Below are 16,790 nucleotides of genomic sequence, written 5' to 3'. Positions count from 1 at the left end.
TTGGTGACACATAGGAAAATTTTGAATTTCTGCTACGTTCCCCAACATTTGGATCTCAATACAATGTTCTCCACCTCTCTTGTGGAGATCTATTCGATGTAATCTTCTTTTTGTGGTGTGTTTGTTGAGATCGATGAGTTGTGGGTTTATGATCCAGTATTATCTATGGAAAATATTTTATTCTTCTCTGAATTCTTTTATGTATGATTGAGTTATCTTTGCAAGTCTCTTCGAATTATCTGCATGGTTTCGCCAACTAGATTGGTAGTTCTTGCAATGGGAGAAGTGCATGGCTTTGGGTTCAATCTTGCGGTGTCCTTACTCAGTGATAGAAAGAGTTGCAAGGCACGTATTGTATTGTTGCCATCAAGGATAACAAGATGGGGTTTTTATCATATTGCATGAATTTATCCCTCTACATCATGTCATCTTGCTTAAGGCGTTACTCTGTTTTTAACTTAATACTCTAGATGCATGCTGGATAGCGGTCGATGAGTGGAGTAATAGTAGTAGATGCAGAATCGTTTCGATCTACTTGTCACGGACGTGATGCCTATATACATGATCATTGCCTAGATATACTCATAACTATGCTCAATTCTGTCAATTGCTCAATAGTAATTTGTTCCCCCACCATAGAATACTTATGCTCTTGAGAGAAGCCACTAGTGAAACCTATGGCCCTCGGGTCTATTCTCATCATATCAATCTCTATCACTTTATTTACTTGCTTTGTTTTTACTTTGCCTTTACTTTTTACTTTGCATCTATCCATCAAAAATACCAAAAATATTATCTCTATCAGATCTCACTCTCGTAAGTGACCGTGAAGGGATTGACAACCCCTAAGCGTTGGTTGCGAGTTGCTATCGTGTTGTGCAGGTACGAGGGACTTGCGCGTGACCTCCTACTGGATTGATACCTTGGTTCTCAAAAACTGAGGGAAATACTTACGCTACTGTGCTACATCATCCTCTCCTCTTCGGGGAAAACCAACGCAAGCTCGAGACGTAGCATGCATCACCCTTTCCTCTTCAAGGAAAACCAACGCAAGCTCAAGACGTAGCAGTCCACCTGCCTCGGAGGGATCTATGGGCTGAATATGGAGGGGAACCAGCCCCTAGGTGGGCTGGGCGCCAACTCCCCCTAGGGCCCATGCGCCTAGGTTTGGGGGAAACCCTAAAGGGGGCGCCCCCCTTGGCTTGGGGGCAAGCCTTCCCCCCTTGCCCCCACCTCTAGATCCATATGGAGGGGGCCGACCCCCCTCTCCCTTGCCCTATAAATAGTGGGGAGGTGAGAGGGTTGCTGCACCCTTCCCCTGGCGCAGCCCTCCCCCTCTCCAACACTTCTCCTCCGTAGTGCTTGGCGAAGCCCTGTCGAAGAACTGCAAGCTCCACCACCACACCGTCGTGCTGCCGGAGCTCTCCCTCAACTTGACCTCTCCCCTTGCTGGGTCAAGAAGGAGTAGACGTCCCCGGGATGTACGTGTGTTTAACTCGGAGGCGCCATCCATTCGGCGCTAGATCGGATCTTTCGCAATTTGAATGCCGCGAGTACGATTCCATCATCCGCGTTCTTGTAGCGCTTCCGTTTAGCGATCTTCAAAGGTATAAAGATGCACATCCTCTCTCTCTCTCTTGTTGCTAGAATCTCCTAGATGGATCTTGGTGATGCGTAGGAAAATTTTGAATTATTTCTACGTTCCCCATCACTTGCAAGTAACGCATCACTCGCTCAACAGGATGCCAATGCACATCTCTCGCATTGGAAACAAACAGGCTCAGTTTGCACACAACAAATGAGATGTCAGGACGAGTAGCACATGCTAGGTACATCAGTGAACCAACCACTTGAGAATATCTCAATTGATCTACAGTCGTGCCTTCTAACTTTTGAATCCGCACGCTAGGATCATATGGTGTTGCAGAAGGTTTGCAGTCTGAGTATCCAAAATAGCTCAAAATCTTCTCAACATAGTGGGATTGCAAAAGTGTAATTCCACCCTCAGAGTTTCTTAGTAGCTTGATGTTCAAGATAACATCAGCCACGCCCAGGACTTTCATCTCAAAGTTATGAGATATAAAAGCCTTGACCTCCTCAATGACTTTGAGGTGGGTCCCAAATATCTGTATGCCATTGACATACAGACATAATATAACTCCTTCACCCCCACCATAGTGATATTATATAGATTTGTCAGCTTCGTAACAACAAAGCCAGCAGATGTTAGAGTAGTGTTGAACTTCTCATGCTATTGCTTAGGCGCTTGTTTCAAGCCATACAAGGATTTCACTAGCTTGCACACCTTTCTTTCCTAACCATTTACTACAAAGCCATCTGGCTGTTGCATGTAAATTTCCTCGTCTAGCTCTCCGTTAAGGAAAGCCGTCTTAACGTCCATCTAGTGAACGAGAAGACCATGTGAGGCAGCCAAAGCGAGTAACACTCGAATGATTGTCAGTCTAGCCACATGTGAGTAAGTGTCGAAGAAATCCTCTTCTTCTTTATAGGTATAACCCTTGGCCACAAGCCTAGCCTTGTACTTCTCAACAGTACCATCGGGCCTAAGATTTTTCTTGAACACCCACTTACATCCCAATGGTTTACAACCATAAGGACGATCAGTGATCTCCATGCCCCGTTAGCCAAGATGGAATCCATCTTGCTACGGACCGCATCCTTCCAGTAGTCAGCATCCGGAGATGCATAAGCTTCTGAAATGGAACTGGGAGTGTGATCATCCACGAGGTATATGAGATAATCATCACCAAAAGACTTTGTAGTCCTTTGTCTCTTGCTCCTAACAGGCTTCCTCGTCATCATCCGTGGAACTCTCATAACTTTTATGTTCATAATATTCCATCGAAATGGCAGGTTCAGGAGTCTCATCAGATTCCAGTCTAGAAGTGCTTTGCATATCTCTCATGGGGAAAATATCCTCAAGAATGTAGCATCCCTAGACTCCATGATCGTACCGACCTTCACATTGTGTACATCGGATTTCACCACTAGAAATCTATAGCCAACACTATGCTTGGCATACCCAAGAAAAACGCAATCCACAGTCTTTGGCCCCAACTTGCGCTTTCTGGTTATCGGCACGTTGACTTTCGCCAAACAGCCCCAAGTGCGTAAGTAGGAGAGTGTAGTTCTTTTCTTTTCCCATTGCTCATAGGGAGTAGTCTCATTATCCTTTGTGGAAACTTTATTCAGGACATGGCATGATGTCAATACAGCCTCCCCCACCATGCCTTGGATAAACCCGATGTATCTGCCATGGCGTTAACCAAATCAGTTAGAGTACAGTTTTTCCGTTCGGCAACCCCGTTTTACTGGGTTGAGTAGGGAGGCGTCCTCTCATGAATAATACCATGTTCCGCACAGAATAAATCAAACTCATTAGAAAAGTACTCTCCACCTCGATCAGACCAGACTTGTTTTATTTTCTTCTCAAGTTGGTTCTCAACTTCAGCCTTATAGACTTTAAAGTAGTGTAGAGCCTCATCCTTAGTGTTTAACAAACACACATAGCAGAATCTAGTGGAATCATCAATCAGAGTCATGAAGTATTTATTTCCACCTTTAGTCAACACACCATTCATCTCACAGAGATTTGAATGTATGAGATCTAGTGGTGCTAGGTGTCTCTCCTTCGCAAGCTTGTGAGGCTTACGAGGTTGCTTAGCTTGCACACACGCATGGCACTTGGAGCCTTTAGCTAAAGTGAAACTCGGGATTAAATCCATCTTAGATAGCCGCGTCATACAACGAATTTTATGTGACAAAGACGTGAATGCCAAACCTCATATTCGTTCACATTAGAATGAATTTGGTTCACGACTTTCTTACAGAAATCCTCCAAGGAAAGGCAGAACAAACCACCACAATCATACCCTTTTCCAACAAATAGTCCATACCGAGATACGACTACTTTGTTAGACTCAAATACTAACTTAAACCCTTCTTTCCATCGAAGGGAGCCACTAACAAGATTCTTCTTGATGGCGGGGACATGCTGCATGTTCTTCAGTTGCACGATCTTTCTCGAAGTAAACTTCAGATCTACCGTGCCAACACCATGAACAGAAGCATGCGAGCCATTCCCCATCAGGACGGAACAATCTCATGTGACCTGGTAAGAAGAAAAAAAAGACACATCAGCACACACATGAATATTAGCCCCAGTGTCAACCCACCAATCGATGGACTGGCAAACTGAAAGTATGGGAAATAGATTACCATACCCAGATGCCGCGTCATGATACGTGTCCAACGTATCTATAATTTTTGATTGTTCATTGCTATTATATTACTCCTTTTGGATGTTTATGTGCTTTATTTTACACATTTAGGGTTGGAAAAAGCGGTAGGCATAAGCGAGGCGATTGGCCTTCGCCTAGTGCCTAGGCGGTGCCTAAGCGCCCTAGGTGCGGCTTAGGCGGTAATAGAGTTTTTTACTTGTAGTGTATTTGTGAATGGGTGTTGATATTAGTTTAGGGCATATAAATAAGTTAATTACCATCGACTACCATTGGAATACAATCCATTTGGCATATTAGTGCAGTACATGGCATGATTTCTTGCTTGCATAGGCAATTCCTTGCTTGCCCTGCCTAGACCTCCATTTATGCCCTAGCGAGGCGTTTGGCCATTGCCTAGCACCTAGGCATGCCTAAGCGCCTCCTAGGCACTGCCTTTTCCAACAGAGCCCGGAGGCCCAGCCCGTATTGCTGTTTTTTTGCCTATTTCAGTATTTCGAAGAAAAGGAATATCAAACGGAGTCCAAACGGAATGAAACCTTCGGGAGCGTGATTTTTGGAACGAACGTGATCCAGAGGACTTGGAGTGCAATCCACGAAGCAGCCGAGGCGGCCACAAGGGTGGAGGGCGCGCCCACCCCTACAGGGCGTGCCCCCTATCTCGTGGGCCCCTCAGGCGGCCACCGACCTACTTCTTCCTCCTATATATACCCACGTACCCCGAAAACATCCAGGGAGCCAACAAAAACAATTTCCACCGCCGTAACCTTCTGTATCCGTGAGATCCCATCTTGGAGCCTTCGTCGGCGCTCCACCGGAGGGGGAGTTGACCACAGAGGGCTTCTACATCAACACCATAGCCCCTCCGATGAGTTGTGAGTAGTTTACCACAGACCTTCGGGTCCATAGTTATTAGCTAGATGGCTTTTTCTCTCTTTTTGGATCTCAATACCATGTTCTCCCCCTCTCTTGTGGAGATCTATTCGATGTAACTCTTTTTGCGGTGTGTTTGTCGAGATCCGATGAATTGTGGGTTTATGATCAAGTTTATCTATGAGAAATATTTGAATCTCCTCTGAATTCTTTTATGTATGATTGAGTTATCTTTGCAAGTCTCTTCGAATTATCAGTTTGGTTTGGCCTACTAGATTGATCTTTCTTGAAATGGGAGAAGTGATTAGCTTTGGGTTCAATCTTGCGGTGTCCTTACCCAGTGACAATAAAGGTTGCAAGGCACATATTGTATTGTTGCCATCGAGGATAAAAATATGGGGTTTATATCATATTGCATGAGTTTATCCCTCTACATCATGTCATCTTTCTTAATGCGTTACTCTGTTCTTATGAACTTAATACTCTAGATGCATGCTGGATAGCGGTCGATGTGTGGAGTAATAGTAGTAGATGCAGGCAGGAGTCGGTCTACTTGTCGCGGACATGATGCCTATATACATGATCATGCCTATATAATCTCATAATTATTCGCTTTCCTATCAATTGCTCGACAGTAATTTGTTCACCCACCGTCATACTTATGCTATCTTGAGAGAAGCCACTAGTGAAACCTATGGCCCCCGGGTCTATCTTTTATCATATAAGCTTTCAATCTACTTTTATTTGCATCTTTACTTTTCCAATCTATATTATAAAATACCAAAAATATATTTATCTTATCATACTATCTCTATCAGATCTCACTTTCGCAAGTGGCCGTGAAGGGATTGACAACCCTTTTATTGCGTTGGTTGCGAGTTCTTTGTTTGTTTGTGTAGGTGCGTGGGACTTTTGAGGAGCCTCCTACTAGATTGATACATTGGTTCTCAAAAGCTAAGGGAAATACTTACGCTACTATTGCTGCATAACCCTTTCCTCTTCAAGGAAAACCAATGCAAGCTCAAGACGTAGCACGTCATTGTTGCTCAGAGTGACATTGACAGACTTGGAGTCCTGTCCTGACTTCTTTTACTTGTTTAGGCACTTGTTTGCCCAGTATTCCTCTGAACCACAAGTAAAGCAGTCATCTCTCTTTTTGTCTTTTTTCTTACCCTTCTTCTTAAAGGTAGTATTCTGCTGGACAGAGTTCTTTCCCTTGAACTTGTGGAAGTTCTTCTGCACCACATGTTCAGTAGGGAGGTAATGATGCTGCTGCCGAGTTTATACCGGTAGAGCTGTGATTTGGACTTTGCAATTCGTTTTCAGACCATTCCGAGTGGTGTCCATGGAGTCAACTGATGTATAATTGTCTCATGAAAACTCTAGGTTATCAGATGATGGCTAGACATCAATACATAATGCTAGTACTTGGTCCGTATAATTGCTCCATACATGTATGGTTGTGTAGATTACTATCTGTGTGCTTCGAGTTCTGTACTTTGATGGAAAAGAATACAACCTGAAATTTTATTGAATTCGGACGTGTGATGCTGCCACAGATTCTCACAAAAATTGTTTCATCCGTTTGGAAAAAATTGCATTTAGCTTTGGGCAGGGTGCCAAGTCTGTGAAATTACTGATGGATGAGGTGGTAAAATATGTCCGAATTTGGATGAACTCTCATCGAGTTGATAACTTCAGTAGTGGTTACCCATAAACATGCTGGACTAAATGCCCATCTGTTCTGAGTAGTGACCATGATCAGAAAAGGTGGCAAAGGTAGATATGATTGCACTTATACCTGGGTACATGCCGTCGGTCGCATTGTCTTGGCAGAGGTTGAATATGGTTTGACTTTTTGAATTTTGAACTGTACTGGCAGGAGTGAGCTAGGCATCTGCACATAAAACCATAGGCATGAGGGTCTGTGAACTTGCGTACTGCTACATCTCGACTCGAAGTACTTCGGTATCTTAGATCATCTACAACCAGGATTGGCTAATTTCGATTCCCAAACATCATGGACATGCCCAGTCAGTGATCGGGCGCGTCTGTTTTGGGCTTCCGTTTGTGTATACAACCATGTCCTCTACATCCTCCCCAAACTATGTGTTAGAGGTATGGTGGGGGACCATGGTGGACCATCGGAGAAGGCGGCTTGGACAGGGCGGCACAGGACATCGACACCAGATGCATCCAGTGCCAAAAGATGGGTCATGGGGACGGATGGAGGAAGAAGCCGACAACGAGCACATAATTTAAGAAGAGGGGACAGAAAGAGGAAGAAGCCAACAACGAGCACATAATTTTAGAAGAGGGTGTGGGAATAGAGGGATGGTTAAGGTCAACGGTGGGCCTACGGAGAAGTCGGCTCAGGCAGGGCGACACGCGACATTGGCACCGACCGCGACCAATATCGAAGGGCGGATCGGGGTCAACGGTGGACCGACAGAGAAGGTAGATCGGGACCAGTGTCGGGGCAATAGTGAACCGACAGAGAAGGCGGCTCGGGTAGGGTAGCGCACAACATCAGCACCGGTCTCGACCAGTGTCGTAGGACGGGCCATGGGGACGGAAGGAGGAAGATCAAGGTCATAGTTGCTCTCATAGTATCCACTCAAGAAATTGATATAAGGCTATATATATATGAAGAACTTCACTCATGTCAGTTAGTCACCAGTTTGATTCATGTTCCTATATTTTGCCCGTAGCAACGCATGGTCATTCTACCAGTATATTAATATTGTGAAGGGGCCCGACATTTGTATCAGCAAGATGTCCAAAGGCATCAAGAATACACATAGCCAAAAAAGAAAATAAAATAACAGAAAAAACCCCGCCACGATGATCAATCACTAGCATCAACACCACTCTAACCATCACCGAAGACAAAAATCGGATTACATAGAGGTTCTTCAAAAGCAATGCCTCCAAGAAGTAAACAATACACAAGTGTTGTCGTTGCCTGATCGAAGATCTCGGGGTTTCACCCTGGAGAAAGTCCGAGTTCACCCAAAAACAATGTCTTCAACAAGGCCATTGCTAGGTACAAGCGATAAAGGCCACACCTTGGGTTTTTACCCTTGGAATCGAGACTCGGTACTCGAGGAGCACCACCAAAAATGTGGTCCTTCAGTGCTGCCGCCCCCGCTTGTCGAGGCCGCTGTTGCAAGTCACCAAACACATGGCACATGGTCTTCATCGCATCCAATACACCCTTCCACCAAAGCTTCAAGACCTCCAATCAGCCGCCATGACTTTCTCCACCTCTATCAATGCCTTGGGAATCTTGACTTAGACATGTCCCATGACACCAATAAGAAACCGAAGCTTCGCGACGTGCCCTCTTGAGGTCGTGTTGGCTGATAATATGAGTGCACACGACTGGAGCCTTGCCGATCTTGATATCTAGGGGTGACATAGGCCAATCCGCAGAGATCTCTGACGGGGAAGCACAGAACTCGTCAGCGGCCAGATCCAAGAGGTCGACTTCCAGCAGAAAGATGACTTGGTGGAAGAAGAGCGCTAGGGCCAAACCACCATTATGAGGCCGAAGCTAGCAGCCACGCCGCCCTCCTCTCGATCCAGATCTGCAGACAAAAGTCGGCGACGCCGCATCGTGTCACCTGCAACCGCGGAGGCCCGACCTTGGCGGGACGCCATGCATGGCAGGAGACGGGGACCATCCATCCCTGGCTGGATTCGGTGACTCCAAGCCCCACCATTACTGCTGCGACGACACCGCGTGTAGCCTGCAAGCCCAGCCACGATGCCGCCCAAGTGGTCACCGCATCCGCCATCGCCTCGAAGAGGGGCCGCCGCCCCGGAGCCCTATCTCCGCCACGAGAATGGCAATTGTGATAACTGTCAAAAACTAAGAGTGGCAAAAGTGAAATGTCAAAATCTAGAGTGGCATAAGGAAAATTGGCAAAATCTAGAGTGGCAAAAACAAAATTTTCCCTTTTTCCAGATCGTGATTTGTTTCGATCGGGATTAGTTCTTGTGAGAGAAGAAAGGAAGAGGAGTGTTGTCGGTGCCGTTGTCGTGCCTGATCCTACACGGATGCCTTCACTTGCTTCTCTCTCCTTTGGTAGTTGTAGCCGACGTGATGTTTTGAATCTTCTTGATATGATCCAATATAAGCCCACGTACATGCGGTTGGGTTGATAGATCCTCGGTGGACGACCAATGATGCAATCCTCCGCCTGATGGCATGGCTAATCCCAGGGTGATGCCCAACATGCCATGTAGGATTGGATGTCAAGAGAAATAGGTTTGGATGGTAAAGTATGATCCTCTGCAAGAGATGGGTGCTTGGGAAGAAAAAGTGTGGTCCGGTGCAAAAAACTTAAAAAAATTGATGTGAAGAGTAGAGATCAAGGTTTTGGTTACCGAACGAAATTTCAAGATTTTGCGCGGCTTCCAAGTATTTTGGTGCCCCTGTTTTATGATAAATACAAGTTCATGTTCTATCTATATTATTTTCAAAAAAATTGAATTCAAAATTTAGTTATAAATTTTGTTCCAAATATGCTCAGTATTTCTCAGTAACCATGGTAAGGGCATCTCAAACGGTGACGCACAAATATATCCGGTATATGTCCGTTTTTATGTCCAGACATGGTCCATGGACATGATGCGGGAGGGAGCCATCCCATGCTAATCACGTAGATGAGGATCATGCATGTGGTGAGATATTTGTGATTTAGTGTCCGGTTGGGAGTAGAGAGGAGAGAGAGACCATGCATATGCGGTTAGAAGAAGAGAGAGAAGAGGGAGACCATGCATGTGATCGGTCAAGTTTATGCCTGGACTCCAGCAAAGCCTTGCACGTTTGTCTCTTGGATACCGCACGTTCGGACTGCTAAGCGGACATATACAGGTCTCTGTTGGATGATAAAAATGGTTCGGACATATAGTGGAGGTTTGAGGGTCCGCCTTGGAGATATCCTAACCACGTTTACCGCCCCGGTTAAAAGTACCCCATTCGGTAATCAAAACCTTAATGCATGGCATGTATATATATTTTCGGAACGGAGGCAAAGATTGCCTCATCTATTAATTAAGTAGAAGAGAATTGCCCAGTTAATTACGGAAAACCGGAAAAAACCAGAACAACAAGGGCCAAGCCCACTCCCATAGACTGAAACACACAGGGCAAAGCCCACCCTAAACGACGACAAGTCGACATGCGGCCAGACAACGCAGCTCCGACTCTGACGAAGAACTCAGAAGAACAAAACCAGGCACGGCTGGCGCCACGGAAAATCGCCGAACGGGCCACCTACAGCCAGTCATCGTACACCACAGGGCTCCGCCGCCGCAGCTTCGACTCCACAGCAACAAGCAAACCGAGGCAAAACCATGGACACGCCGAAGAAGAGCCGACTACCGCAACCATTGTCGTGTCGCCGACATCGCTCCCACCATTATCGTTGCCACAAAAGTCTGGTCGCCACAATGATTCTCTCGGGGCCGCCGCCCTGACATCCACCGCTCCGTCGCACCCAGCGCAATCAACCAACACCGCCTTCCGGGACCGCTGCCCCGACATACCACCGCTCCCCTTGAGCAGCAACGCCGCACAATTCAGCTGCCTGCAGCCCACGCTGCTCAGGGCAACCGCTCGCAGACCACGAACGTCGCACCACATCCGAGGCCGCCGCCCCGACGTAAAGTCAGACCGCCCCCTCTGGGACGCATCGACCGAGCCGACACCCCTACCGCCCAAGCGGGACAAGGATGCCACCCAACCAATGTCGAGATAGAACCCCACATCATACAGTTGCCACTCACATTGTTCCCGAGATCGCCATCTCGACGCACAATCAGAAACCATCCGGAGCCGCCGCCCCGACATCCACTGTCCCCGTCGATGAGGAGATCCGTGCAAACTGCAACATACTGACTCTCCAAGACGATGCCTCAAAGAAGGAAACGACGTAGCTGCCGTCATCGTCCGCTTCGACCAACCGAAGCTAGGGATTTCTCCCGGAGAGTTGTGTAATGGATCTCCATGGCAACACCTTCAATAAGGGGAGCGACACCATGGCCATGGGCCCATGGCGCCGCTGTTGCCGGCACCGACCCAAGGTCAGTGCCAGACTTTCGCCCGGAGCTCCTTCACACCTCCGAATCCGAGCAGATCCGAAGCACTGCACAGTGCACAATCCCCATGGTCGACTTCCACCGGCTCCACCTCGTCGTGCAGCTGCTGCCGCACCTCGCAACCGTGCCGGCAACCACAAGCTCACCTCCCCAAACCTCGCTCGACGCCAGAACCACGGCACCCGAGCCCCTTGTGCAGCTGCTGCCCGGCCCCCTGCTACCACCGGCTCCGTCGCGAGCTGCAGACGCCCCGAGACGACGCCACCACTTGCGCGCCAGTGTAGCCTGCCAGCACGACCACCACAGACCTCCCCGCGCCCCGCCACCCACCTCTGACAACGCGCCCAGCCGCTGCCACACCGAATCCGACCTAGGCCGGCCAGATCCGGCCGCCACGCGCCTACCGCCGCCCCTCAGCAAGGGAGCAACATCGAGGGCCGACGCCGCCGGACACCCGGAGCAGCCTCCGCGACGTCAGTCGCCGCCGAATCGCTCCCGAGCGGCCGGGATCCGCGCGCCGCGCCACCCAGCGAGGTGCCCCGCCGCCATCCTCCCTGGAGTCTGCCCGGGCTTTGCCGGCGGGCTCCTCAGGCGGCGGCGAGACGAGGGGAGGGGTGGAGGGGAGAGGTGGCGGCGCTGGTGGGGGCTCCCCCGAGTCGCCAGAGCAGAGGCGACGCGGGGGTCGGTATCACTAGGTACTTTAACTATAGTCTCTATTTTATATTCTTTGATGAAGCCCACTAATTATAGCTTGAAGGAAAAATCAATGTAGATGTCTCAACTACTTTTTTCATGGTCACCATAGTTTTCTTTGCAGGCAGCACTTTTGGGTCGTTGACATCCCTCCTTCGTTTTGAAATAGAGTAAAATGCATTCATGGTCACTGAATTTATACCATAAGCTCACTTTGGTCACTCTATTTAAGAATATGGTCAATACGGTCATCATATACGACTTGAAGTGATTCTACGGTTACTGCCTCACCATGTTGCTTCGTATTTCACTCTATTGACCGGTCAAACGGCACGGAACCCTCTCTTTACCTTTACGTGGGTCCCTGTGTGTCCTGGGCTATATAAGCCTGCTAGCCAGTTAACCCCAGGATCAATGTGTCCACAAGTTGAGCGATTAGTTTTGTTAGTGCCGTAGCCGCCATGTGTGTGCATGCATGCTATTGTGCGCTGGTGGGACAGGGCTTCGTGCTCCCTCTGCATGCTATCTACTTCTAGTACGTACTTCCTCCGTTTCTAAATATAAGTTTTTAAAAAGATTTTACTATGAACCACATATAGAGCAAAATAAATAAATCTACACTCTAAATGCATTTATATACATTCGTATGTGGTTTATAATCAAATCTCTATAAAAATTTATATTTAAAAACAAATAGAGTACATAGGACGTTCGCCATCGAGTGCGAATTTTTGGCGGACGAGCGTCTCAGTGCACGGTATCCTGACCGTTCTAATGGGCCTTGTGATTCGAGCCTGTCAGGCGGCTGTCTCCCACGCCGGCCTGCTAGGAATAGTGTGTAGACTTCGTAGGCGTACATGGCTGGAACACATGCAACCCGTCGTGGAGCAAGATAGAGTTTCAAAATGGCACATATGCTTGTCACGTGGGCCTGCAAGCTCGTATGCCACGTTATTGGTGCTCGCCCCAGCTAGACAAGCAAGGTCCTGCCCTGCCCCTGCCCATCTCGCCTTCCTCCTTTCGACCTGAGGACATCTCCAGCCGTTGGCCCTTCAGGGGGCGTCTAAAAGCGCCGCCTGGGGGTGAGCCGGCGCAAAAAATGGCTCTGGGAGCGAGTCGGTCCCCAGTCGTCGGCCCCCAGGGCCCCCCAAGACGCGTACTAAAAAAAAAGGGCCGTTCGGCGAAGTTATGATAAAAAGTAGTTAAATTTCGGCTAATCATGGTAAATTTCGGCGAAATTCTCGCATTTTCATTACATTAACCTAATCTAAAAAAGAAAGGGGCTGAAGTCGTCGCCGCCGTCGCCGCCATCGTCGTCGTCAGCCTTCTCCTCCTTGACGCGGTCGCCCCTGCTGGACCCGGCGTCGCCATGGCGGACTGGCGGCGGCGCGTCGTTGTCGTCGTCGTCGCTGTCGCATAGGACGACGAGCCCGTCTTCATCGCGGCCGCGTCGGCGCTCCTCGAAGCGGCGCAGGGCGGCGCACTGGCGCTCCTTCACCTTCTCCCGGCGCGCCTTCTCCATCGCAATGGAGTCCTGGCGCGCCCATTCTAGGGCCGCGTCGTCGTCGTCGAACTCCGCCTTCACCGGCGCCAGCCCCGGCTCCGTCTTCACCGGCGCCCGCCCCGGCTCCGTCTTTGGCTTGAGGAAGCGCGGAGGAGCCGACGAGGAGGAGGCGCGCCGGCCGCCCTCATTGATGGTGATGCCGGCGCTGCGAGTGCGCCGGCCGAGCGGCGACTCCGCCGCGGGCTCGGCCTTGACGCCGAGCAGGTCCGGACTGCCGGAGGAGTGCGATGAGGATCGAGAGGAGGAAGAGGAGGAGGAGGACACGAACCTCCTTGGCGCCCATGGCCTGACGCGTCGGTGCTGCGCCGGGGGGTACGCCAACGGCGGGTCGTTGCCGCCCTCGAGGTACGTGAGCACGCCCTCGAGTGTGCGGCCGTGGACGCCCCACCAGAGGTGGCGCCCCTCGCTGTTCTGCCGGCCGCCGACCACCGGCGCGCCGTTGGTGGACGCCAATCGCTGCTGCTGGCGGCGCTCGAAATACGCCGCCCAGGCCGCATGGTTGTCGGCGGCGTACTGGGGGAGGGAGAGTGTGACACCCCCGATTCAATCGTACACTAATCATGCACGCAAATGTGTACGATCAAGATCAGGGACTCACGGGAAGATATCACAACACAACTCTAAAACATAAATAAGTCATACAAGCATCATAATACAAGCCAGGGGCCTCGAGGGCTCGAATACAAGTGCTCGATCATAGACGAGTCAGCGGAAGCAACAATATCTGAGTACAGACATAAGTAAACAAGTCTGTTAAGAAGGCTAGCACAAACTGGGATACAGATCGAAAGAGGCGCAGGCCTCCTGCCTGGGATCCTCCTAAACTACTCCTGGTCGTCGTCAGCAGCCTGCACGTAGCAGTAGGCACCTCCAGTGTAGTAGTCGTCATCGACGGTGGCGTCTGGCTCCTGGGCTCCAGCATCTGGTTGCGACAACCAGAAAGAAAGGAAAGGGGGAAAAAGGGGGGAGAAAGCAACCGTGAGTACTCATCCAAAGTACTCGCAAGCAAGGAACTACACTACATATGCATGGGTATATGTGTAAGGAGGCCATATCAGTGGACTGAACTGCAGAATGCCAGAATAAGAGGGGGATAGCTAGTTCTATCGAAGACTACGCTTCTGGCAGCCTCCGTCTTGCAGCATGTAGAAGAGAGTAGATTGAAGTCCTCCAAGTAGCATCTCCAAGTAGCATCTCCAGTAGCATCGCATAGCATAATCCTACCCGGCAATCCTCTCCTCGTTGCCCTGTTAGAGAGCGATCACCGGGTTGTATCTAGCACTTGGAAGGGTGTGTTTTATTAAGTATCCGGTTCTAGTTGTCATAAGGTCAAGGTACAACTCCGGGTCGTCCTTTTACCGAGGGACACGGCTATTCGAATAGATTAACTTCCCTGCAGGGGTGCACCACATAACCCAACACGCTCGATTCCATTTGGCCGGACACACTTTCCTGGGTCATGCCCGGCCTTGGAAGATCAACACGTCGCAGCCCCACCTAGGCACAACAGAGAGGTCAGCACGCCGGTCTAACTCCTATGGCGCAGGGGTCTGGGCCCATCGCCCTTTGCACACCTGCACGTTGCATACGCGGCCGGAAGCAGACCTAGCCTAGTGGCGTTCCAGTCCAATCCGGCGCGCGCCACTCAGTCGCTGACGTCACGAAGGCTTCGGCTGATACCACGACGCCGGGATACCCATAACTACTCCCGCGTAGATGGTTAGTGCGTATAGACCAAATGGCCAGACTCAGATCAAATACCGAGATCTCGTTAAGCGTGTTAAGTATCCGCGAACGCCGAACAGGGCCAGGCCCACCTGTCTCCTAGGTGGTCTCAACCTGCCCTGTCGCTCCGCCACAAAGTAACAGTCGGGGGCCGTCGGGAACCCAGGCCCACCTCTACTGGGATGGAGCCACCTGTCCTTTCAGCCCCCTCATCAGAATCACTTGCGGGTACTCAATGAGCTGACCCGACTTTAGTCACCATCTGTATAGTATGTATGTATGTATAGTATATACCCGTGATCACCTCCCAAGTGATCACGGCCCGATAGTATAGCAAGGCAGACTGACAAGAATGTAGGGCCAATGATGATAACCTAGCATCCTATACTAAGCATTTAGGATTGCAGGTAAGGTATCAACAGATGTAGCAACAATGCCAGGCTATGCATCAGAATAGGATCAACGGAAAGCAGTAACATGCTACACTACTCTAATGCAAGCAGTATAGAGGAGAATAGGCGATATCTGGTGATCAAGGGGGGGGGGGCTTGCCTGGTTGCTCAGACAAGAAGGAGGGGTCGTCGGTGACGTAGTCGACCACAGGGGCATCAGCATCGTCACGGGGTCTACCGAAGAGAAGAGGGGGGGAGAAACAGTAAATACATAGCAAGAAAGTGCATAACAGGACAACAAGTAGAGCTAGACGTGTTCTAACGCGGTATGAGGTGATACCGGTGAAGAGGGGAAACATCCGGGAAAGTATCCCCGGCGTTCCGTGCTTTCGGGCAGAGGAGCCGGAGGGGGAAAGTTGCGAGTTCGATAGGTTAGGGGGGTGTGGCGGATGAACGGGTTGCGTATCCAGAATCGTCTCGTCGTTCTGAGCAACTTTCATGTTGAAAATAATTTAATCCGAGTTACGGATTAAAAGTTATGATTTTCTAAAGATTTTATTAATTTCTGTAATTTAATTAATTATTTAAATAAATTCGAAATTAGAGTTATGACATCAGCATGATGTCATGCTGACGTCAGTAGTCAAAAGGTTGACTGGTCAACCTGACCAGTGGGTCCCACTGGTCAGTGACACATTTTTAATTAGGCGTATTAGTTAACCTAATTAGTATTAATTAGGGGTGGGCCCCATTGTCATTGACTAACTAACTAACTAATTAACATATCAGGTTAATTAGGTAACTAATGTGTAATTAGATTAATTAGTTGCTTAATTTAACTAATCAAAATTAATTTAATTAATTAATTTATTAATCAATTAATTATTAATAATTTTTGTTTCTTCTTCTTTCTTTCTTTTTTTTACTTAACAGAAACGTTCTGGGGGCCGTGGGGTCCCCCGTGTCATTGGGTCAGGGCACAAGCGGGCACGGGCACGCGTTAACGGGCGCTAGGGCGTGCGTACCCAGCGACCAGTACCCGGCGGCTGGGGGGGAAGGAGTGGGCGAGGCCAAGCGGCCGGACCAGCATGCCGCGGCGAACGCGGCGCTGACGCGGCTTGCTAGAGCCGGCGAGGTAGGGGGGAGGGCTTGCCAGCGGAGAGGGCGGCGATGGCA

The sequence above is a fragment of the Triticum dicoccoides genome, chromosome 5B (assembly GCF_002162155.2).
Source record: "Triticum dicoccoides isolate Atlit2015 ecotype Zavitan chromosome 5B, WEW_v2.0, whole genome shotgun sequence".
Lineage (NCBI taxonomy): Eukaryota > Viridiplantae > Streptophyta > Magnoliopsida > Poales > Poaceae > Triticum > Triticum dicoccoides.
The sequence above is the reverse complement of the archived record's forward strand: the minus strand, read 5'-3'. Positions refer to the sequence as shown.